This window comes from Pteropus vampyrus, unplaced genomic scaffold, assembly GCF_000151845.1.
Source record: "Pteropus vampyrus isolate Shadow unplaced genomic scaffold, Pvam_2.0 Scaffold14, whole genome shotgun sequence".
Lineage (NCBI taxonomy): Eukaryota > Metazoa > Chordata > Mammalia > Chiroptera > Pteropodidae > Pteropus > Pteropus vampyrus.
Genome location: NW_011888795.1, coordinates 1,813,660 through 1,821,260, shown reverse-complemented (window position 1 = coordinate 1,821,260; position 7,601 = coordinate 1,813,660). Strand labels below are relative to the sequence as shown.

The 7,601-nt window shown below is 39.5% G+C and overlaps 1 long non-coding RNA gene across 1 annotated transcript in view; it reads right to left on the bottom strand.

The window, feature by feature from the left end:
* Window positions 1–7,481: 7,481 nt before the first annotated feature.
* LOC111733356 overlaps window positions 7,482–7,601 on the bottom strand; it is a 23,764-nt gene continuing 23,644 nt past the window's right edge. Inside the window, exon 4 of the long non-coding RNA XR_002777956.1 lies at window positions 7,482–7,551. This is a non-coding gene — a long non-coding RNA (uncharacterized LOC111733356). The remainder of the gene's footprint in view (window positions 7,552–7,601) is intronic.

The window sequence follows — 7,601 nt, the reverse complement described above, 5'->3', positions numbered from 1 at the left end:
AAACCTTCTGGTAAGCCAGCCCTGTAAGTCTTCATACTTGCCTGTTCGAAATGTAATAAGTCCCCTCGGGGACCAACGGGAAGGCTGGAGGTAGCTCTGCAGGCACTCTAAGGGTAATAATTGCCAGGGTAAGAATGTACAAAATGATACCCCTGTGGCTTTAAAAGTCAATGTAACCTTCCAAAGAGTCTTCCTTTCTCCCAGGGTAAGTTGTAATATTAGGGAAATTAACTCACTGAAACAAAACCAAGGTTTGGGGAAAAGCTTTTTATGAAGTAATCAGCTAATATATTAAATAGAGTCAGTCCATTTGGTGCACAGAATCAAACCTCAATTTCTATATTACCCCTATAATCAAGCGATTTGGATTGAACTCCGTGGTCTTTAATCTTCCTGGGTTCACAGATTCTTTGAGAATCAGATGTAAGCTATAGTTCCTGGCCAAGAAAATATGCATGCACTGGACACATACTCTCACAAAATTTTACTTACAATTCAGGCACCTTATGAGACCCTGGCAATCCATCGGTGGACCATAGATTCGTGGAAGTTGCACTATGCCTCTCTAAGGCCTTAATAGTTGAAGACTTTTAGAATCCACAGATGAAATCAGGGCCAAGCCCTTGACCATTTCTCGGAGCCTCTGCAAACAGAGGAAGAAGAAAAGGGTCTTTTCCGATGGCTGCCATGAAAATAACCATGTAGGTTATGATTGGAAAGCATAGTTCCAACAGCAGCTCTTCAAGACAATGGCATGGAACTATAACTCATTGTTTTTTGTCTTGTTTTGCTTTGTTTTGTTTTTCTGGGAGATGGGGAATGAGGACAGCTGGGAAGCCTAGGTAGCACAGAATAAAGAATAAGATGTAGTCAGAACATGCAGACATCAAAGTCCTTGGAGAAATGAGTGCTAAGGGTTTTAAGAAAGCCTGAATGAGCAGCAATCTTCCTGTGTGGGAGGAGATAAAGGAAGCTATGCAGGTTCTCAACAGATAAGGGGGCTCTTCCGACACCACTTGTCGCCTGCCTTACTGTGGTTCATAAATATTTACTGCTTCTCCCCTGGAAAAAATATTTGTCCTCTTCATTGACATCAAATTTGGCCACAAGATTTGCCCTGGCCAGTGAAATGAGCAAAAGTAACATCCGTCACTTCCAGGCAGAAGATTCAAGAGCCAGCCTGAGGTTTACCATGCACTCTTCTCTCTCTGCCACAAGACTGGACATATTCCAGTCTACCACTCCATCAGCCTAGTCCCAGAGTGAAGGTGACCTGGAGTGCTCCTGTGGTCCTTTTGTCATATACCTCAGGCGAGTGCTGAGAAAAAATGTTTGGTGTGTGAGCCGCTGAGATTTTGGAGTTGTTTGTGACTACAGAAGAGCCAAGCCTAACTTACTGGTACAACATCCTCCTTTGGAAAGGAAAAGAGAGATGTGTGCTCAGAATGGCCCTCACTATCTTGCAGGGCTGCTGATGACAGCACCGGCCAATGTCAGCGGGGGCCATGTACACATTCCTCACTCTTTCTATCCTTCCTTCTCCCTAACACTATTAACAGTACCCTCCACATCCATCACCACCCATACACCCTAGAGCTCAGCTAGGAGCCAGTAGCCCATCAGTCATGCCACCTGTAGTGACTGATGGTAACCCCCAAAAGATATCTATATCCTTACTCCCAGAAACTGTGAATGTGACCTTATTTGGAAGAAAGGTCCTTGCAGATGTAATTAAGTAAGATCTCTAAAGGAAGTCATCTTAGATTACCCAAGTGCATTCTAAATTCAATGACAAGCGCCCTCACAAAAAGATAAAGAGAAGGCGGGGCAGAAACTGGAGTGCCGCAGCCATAAACCAAAGAACACAAGGAGCCACCAGAAGTCGAAAGAGCAAGGGAGGGTTCTCCCCTAGAGCCCTGGGGGAGGCTACACTTTGCTGACAACTTGATTTCAGACTTCTGGCCTCCAGAACTGTGAAAAAGTAAATATCTGCTGTTTTAAGCAACCCAGTTTATAGTAACTTCTTATGGCAACCATAGAAAACCAATACGCCTCCTTGTAAAATATCCTTTCTTCATGAGTTTTTCCCTTTAACATAATTCTTAAAGGCAAGAACTACAAACCAGTATACTAATGGATTAGGAAGAAAGCCTCTCTTTCTTTTACCCAGTCCCTAGGGCAGGGCCTCAATTATGTTCAAAGTGGGGAGGAGAACGCCAGCTCACAAAATCCGACTTGTCTACTTCCTCTCCAGAGGAGACACCAGCAGTGAGAGAGGTTGAATCCTTGATTATGGGCTATGCAGTAACTGATGCTCAAAATAAATAGCTCCTGGAATCAAAGCTCGGGAGATGGCACATAGAATTTTAGAGTTTTGAAGATAGAGATCATGCCCAACATCTTCAGAGATTTTAGAGGAATAAGAGCTTAAAGGATTTTTTCATATTTGGGTTTTTATGTGGGTTGTTTTGTTTTGTTTTTTGTTTTTTATTTTTATTTTTTGGTTTTGTTGAGGACCTTGAGGCCCAGAGAGGGATACGATCTGCCTAGGGTCACAAACTAATTAGGGGCTGATTCCTATGCCACCATCCAACATAGGACAGTGCTTAGTTCAGCATGAAACTCTGGCTGTCTAAACTCTATGGTATTCTCTCAACACCCTCACCCCAGAAACAGGGGGCTCACTACCTATCTGGTTTGGCTGGCTTAGGTCCCTTGTAAGGCCTCAACTCTCCTAGTTTGGGGGCACTGCTCCATATCGATTTAAACATCTTAAAATGCATGCTCATCCCACATTAAACGTCATTTTTATTTTAAAATGTTTTCATGGTTCTTTTATAATTTTTGCTTTTGAAAGTAATTGCCTATAAGTAACTTCTTTGATTTTAGATTTACTACAATGTGCTCGGCAATCATCATACAGACCCATAGATTGCTCTCAAACGCAATGAAATTTTCATGAATACTAAATTTCATGATTAACAAGACTGATACCATGCGTCCTTCTGTACAGATTTAATTCAACCAATACAGATATTAATTTCCAGCTTGCCTTTTAATTTTTGGATTGGGAAGTATTAGAAGCCTTCACACGAAGGAGTGTAGTAGGTAAGTTAATCAGAATGGGGTGTCAGTGTGTGAAATATCTAGCGAATGGCACGTAGGTAAGGAAAGTAGCAGGGGACTGGATTTTAAGTGTCTACCCTAGGTCGCACACTGAGCCAGGTACTTCCATGTCCACAATCTCCTCTAAAATTTGAAAACCAAGCTAGGGCCAGATTACAAGTGACTTTATATGCCATTCTTATCTCCACCTGCCACTTGCACCGTAGGCAACCATGAGGCATTCCTGGTTCTGGAATCCTGACTCCAAACGGCCCACTTGACATGACTAGAAATCATGTGTTCGGCCACACCCATTTCCATCTGTTCATATGGCCCAAAGCCAGCTAAGATAGGACCTTGCTGGGGATGAAAGATAAGACAGGCATCAGAGTAGTTGGGACTTGTCCTCCCAGAAAATGACTTTGCTGTACTGACCTCTATACCACCCAGGACAGGACACCCTTGTGAAGAGGATTCCAGCCTACACGGCATCAACACCTGGGAGAGGGAAAAAAACCACTCGAACATATATTTATTTACCTGAAACCTATAATTCTTACAGGCTACAAACAGAACAGGCAGACAGATTTTCCAAATGATTCCCCTGCAACTTATTAGGCCACCATGAAATATCAATGCACAGAATGATTGCAGAAAGTCTCTAGGAATGGAATTCAGCCTACATTATAATCTCCTTCCTTTAGCTTGAATTTCACAGCAATTGCTCCAGAAAAGATTAATCGTCTCCAATTTAAGCCTTAAAGCAGAAGGGCCATCTCCCAAGGATACCCAATTAGGAATGAAAGAAGCCAAGAAGACTGCATCTTAGGCCTTCAGACTCTAAGAAGAATCTACTTTCCCTTAAGCCCAGCAGAGCTATCATTCAAAAAATTAACAAAAGAGCAAAGATGGGGAAATGTCAAAGATACAGATGTCAGCTTGAAAATGCTTCCACTGGCCAAATCTGGGACAATATATTTATCAAAATAAATAATGATAGTAATGGATTGTAATCATTGAGTAAGATAGCAATCTATAAGCCCATGCTGATACAAAGAAATAAGTGGAAAGATGAGAAATCTCCTCCTACAGTAAAATGTCAACTAATAAATGGAGAAATTAAGGATTTATAAAAATCACCATCTAGCAACCATCATAGAAATAATTAATTCAGCTAAAAATCACCAATAGATGTTAAAAGTAGTGGGCAAAGTTTGACAAAAAATGAAAAATTTGAAGTTTCTGTGTACCTCCACACAAAATTCTTATAAATTACAGAGAGAAAAAAATACTTTTACAATGAAAAAGCCTGACGGACACCACCTTAACTGAGTGATTCAAGCAAATGTCACCAATAGTGGAGTCAAAATGAAATCATGTATAATTTAATTGAATGCAGTAAGAACATGGCATTGCTTCTGTGTGGTATGCTTGTCAAAAATGCATAATCTAAATCTAATCAGGAGGAAATATCAGACAAATGCAAATTCAGGGACATTCTACAAAATATGAGGCATGTAATATTCAAAAGTTATAAAAGTCATGGAAAGACTGAGGACTTATTCCGAGTGAAGAAAACTAAAAAGACATGAGAACTAAATGCAACAGGTGATCCTGAATTGGATCCTTTTGCTAAAACAAACATTAAATTGTCAAAATTTGAATGGCATCTGAGGAATAGATGGTAGTAATACATCAGTGTTAGTTTACTCATTTTGATGATTGCATTATAATCATGGAGAATTTTTTATTTGTAGGAATTACACATTGAAGTATTTAGGTTCAGGAAAAAAGTTCTTTGCGGTATTTTTGTACAACTTTCATGTAAATATGTAATTATTTCCCAGTAAAAAATTCACAGAAGAAATTCAGGTACAAGCAAATCAAAATAGTTTTAAACACATTCTTGTCGCTACTTCCAGAAAATAAGCTGTTTCGCTCAAGGACCTGGTGGTAGTAACCTGCCTGATGAGGCAGCCTGGTGCACTTCTAGAAAGACTTGTGTGCAATAAATATCTATGAACAAGTCCCACATCCTCACCAGTTTAAACTGATAAAGCCTGGTCATCATTTACAGCAACCTTTAGTTAGCAATGGCTCTTTTATTTTACTTTTAAATCTGACCCTTTAATTTAAAAAGTTCTGAAAAATAAAACACTTAAGGATATTAAAATAGTGCTCATCTTAAGAACTTTTAAATAAAATTTTTAATCTAATTTTGTAATGTGAATGCTGTTTTTCGTCAAAAGGAGGACCACCAAAAATGAATGTACTATCATCGAAGTATAAGATGAAGAAAAACAACACCAACTTATGACCACGCGGAACAATCTACCTTCCTGCCTTGGATTCTTCTGTGCTCTCTCCTGCCTTCCTGCTAAATGATGAATTTTCAATGAAATATTATATACTGTATATCTCTTCTTGTCTACCAATGATTGGCTTGCCCTCCCCCTCCCTCCTTCCCTTCCTTCCTTCCTCATTGTCTTAATGCACTCAGCATTGTCTGGGTCGATGAGAAAGTCTATTTTTCTTGCAGACTTTCGGAAATCTACAATACCTAGTGAACCTATAATTAAGCTTTATATAACCTGGGGAAGGCAAAAGAGAAAGTGAAGGCTGTGAATAAAAGGAGACATGCAGTTAGCATATACCCATTTCCTTTGTGAAAAGGATGAATAAAGTCTGCAAGCATCAAGCGTTCTCCATGTGCGCTGGGTCTAACTCAGACCTCTAAGTATTTCAACTCTTCTTTTGCAAAGATACGACATGGCTGGGGAATGCTTGGAATATTTTCACAGTGTTCCATAGGAAGCTGTACTGACTCTCCCTTCTCTCTCAGTGGAACAGCCTGTCCCCAACTCACAAAAGTTCTCTTTTACTTAGAGCTTGGAAATAATGTTAAAAATTATACTGTGATTTCTAGATTAGCCACAAAAACTCCCCATAATTAGCATAAAAACTAACTCATCTCCCCCCACTGCCAACACACACACAGAATTTCAAACTTCTTCAGAACTGCTAAAGTGGCATTTTCAGGTAATGGCTGCGAGTCAAGTGTTCATGGTTCATACACTACCTTAATTTAAGTATCCATGTTGACAAATAGTTCCTTCACTTGGAATTGTGATGTGAACAAGAATATGATGAGGATTTCATGCTAGGCCACTCTCTCTCACCCCTACAGGTATAGACCCCAAGAGCCTACACAGAGTCTCATTATACTCTGATCATTGTCTTGCTGTAATTTTTACTCCACCTTTCAGAGCTTTCATATACCTGCCCCCACCACCACCACCCCTCTCTCTCATAATCTATCTCACTGAGCCCAGAAAATAGGAGATTTGGGCAGAAATTTAGGACTGAATGAAAATTTAAGAAACAGGTGTCATTTATCATTGCACCACTAAACACATGTTTAGGACGGGCTTCTACTGATACTTGGTGGAATTCTCGTTTAAAACACGTTTAGAATGTTCTGTTTATCATAATAATGAGGAAGAGCAACAAGAAGAGAAGGAAGAAAACCTAATTAGCCATTGGTATCAACTCATGGCAGTAACTACGCTTGATTTAAGTTTCAAAAAATAATAAGACCATCACCAGGATGATTTCATTGAAAGTTCAAATGTCCTTGACATTCTTATTCTGTGATTAAAAAGTGGGGGTCGGCAAATCTGTCTAATATTCTCCCTAGACGTTCTCCTTCAAGACTAAGTTTCTAAAATAATCTCAGACATGGTGTAACATTTGCCAGACAGCTGTTCTAGGGAATGCCAAAAAGATAATCCCTGGTTCTATCAGTCTCTTTTTTCTTCCTTCATTGAATTCTGGGTCCAAGCCAGTTTATAGACTCATGTTCTGAAAGTTCAAAAAGTCTAAGGAGATTTGATGTTACTTGGGGTCTTTTATGTCTATTCTACTGACTTAGATGAGGAGGCAATTTGTTGACTTCTTGGCAAAGGGATTGACCTTAACTCTGTTTCTAGAGGGCAAATGTCTATGAAGATAAAGCTTCAACTAAAGTTCACCAGCCCTGAGATATACCTGGTCTGTCTGAATGCTCTCTCTCCATCTTTGAGATAGTTTTCACCCAGAGTGGATGAAACCCTGAGACCAGAGAGTTATAGACATGTTGATAATAGAGCTAGAAGAAAACTATAGAGGTCATTTGGCCCAGCATCCTTACTCTCACGGTCTAGCAGAAATAAGTCTTAGAGAAAATAAATTTTTTTCTACAAATAAACATGTTCAGATTCTCGTGGATATTTTAATACGTATGACTTTATCTTTCATTCAAATAAGTTTATTGAAGAAGTTTTAGACAGGGAATAAAGGATTTTGTGTGTTTACATAGACCTAGATGTAAAACCTTGAGGTCAGACCTTTCCTCAAATCTTCAAGATGCCAGTTCTCTGACGCTACTGCTTCTTAAATCTTCATCATCTGTCAGAGGACAAAGAGGACTGTTAATAGAAGAAGAGACAGAGAAATAT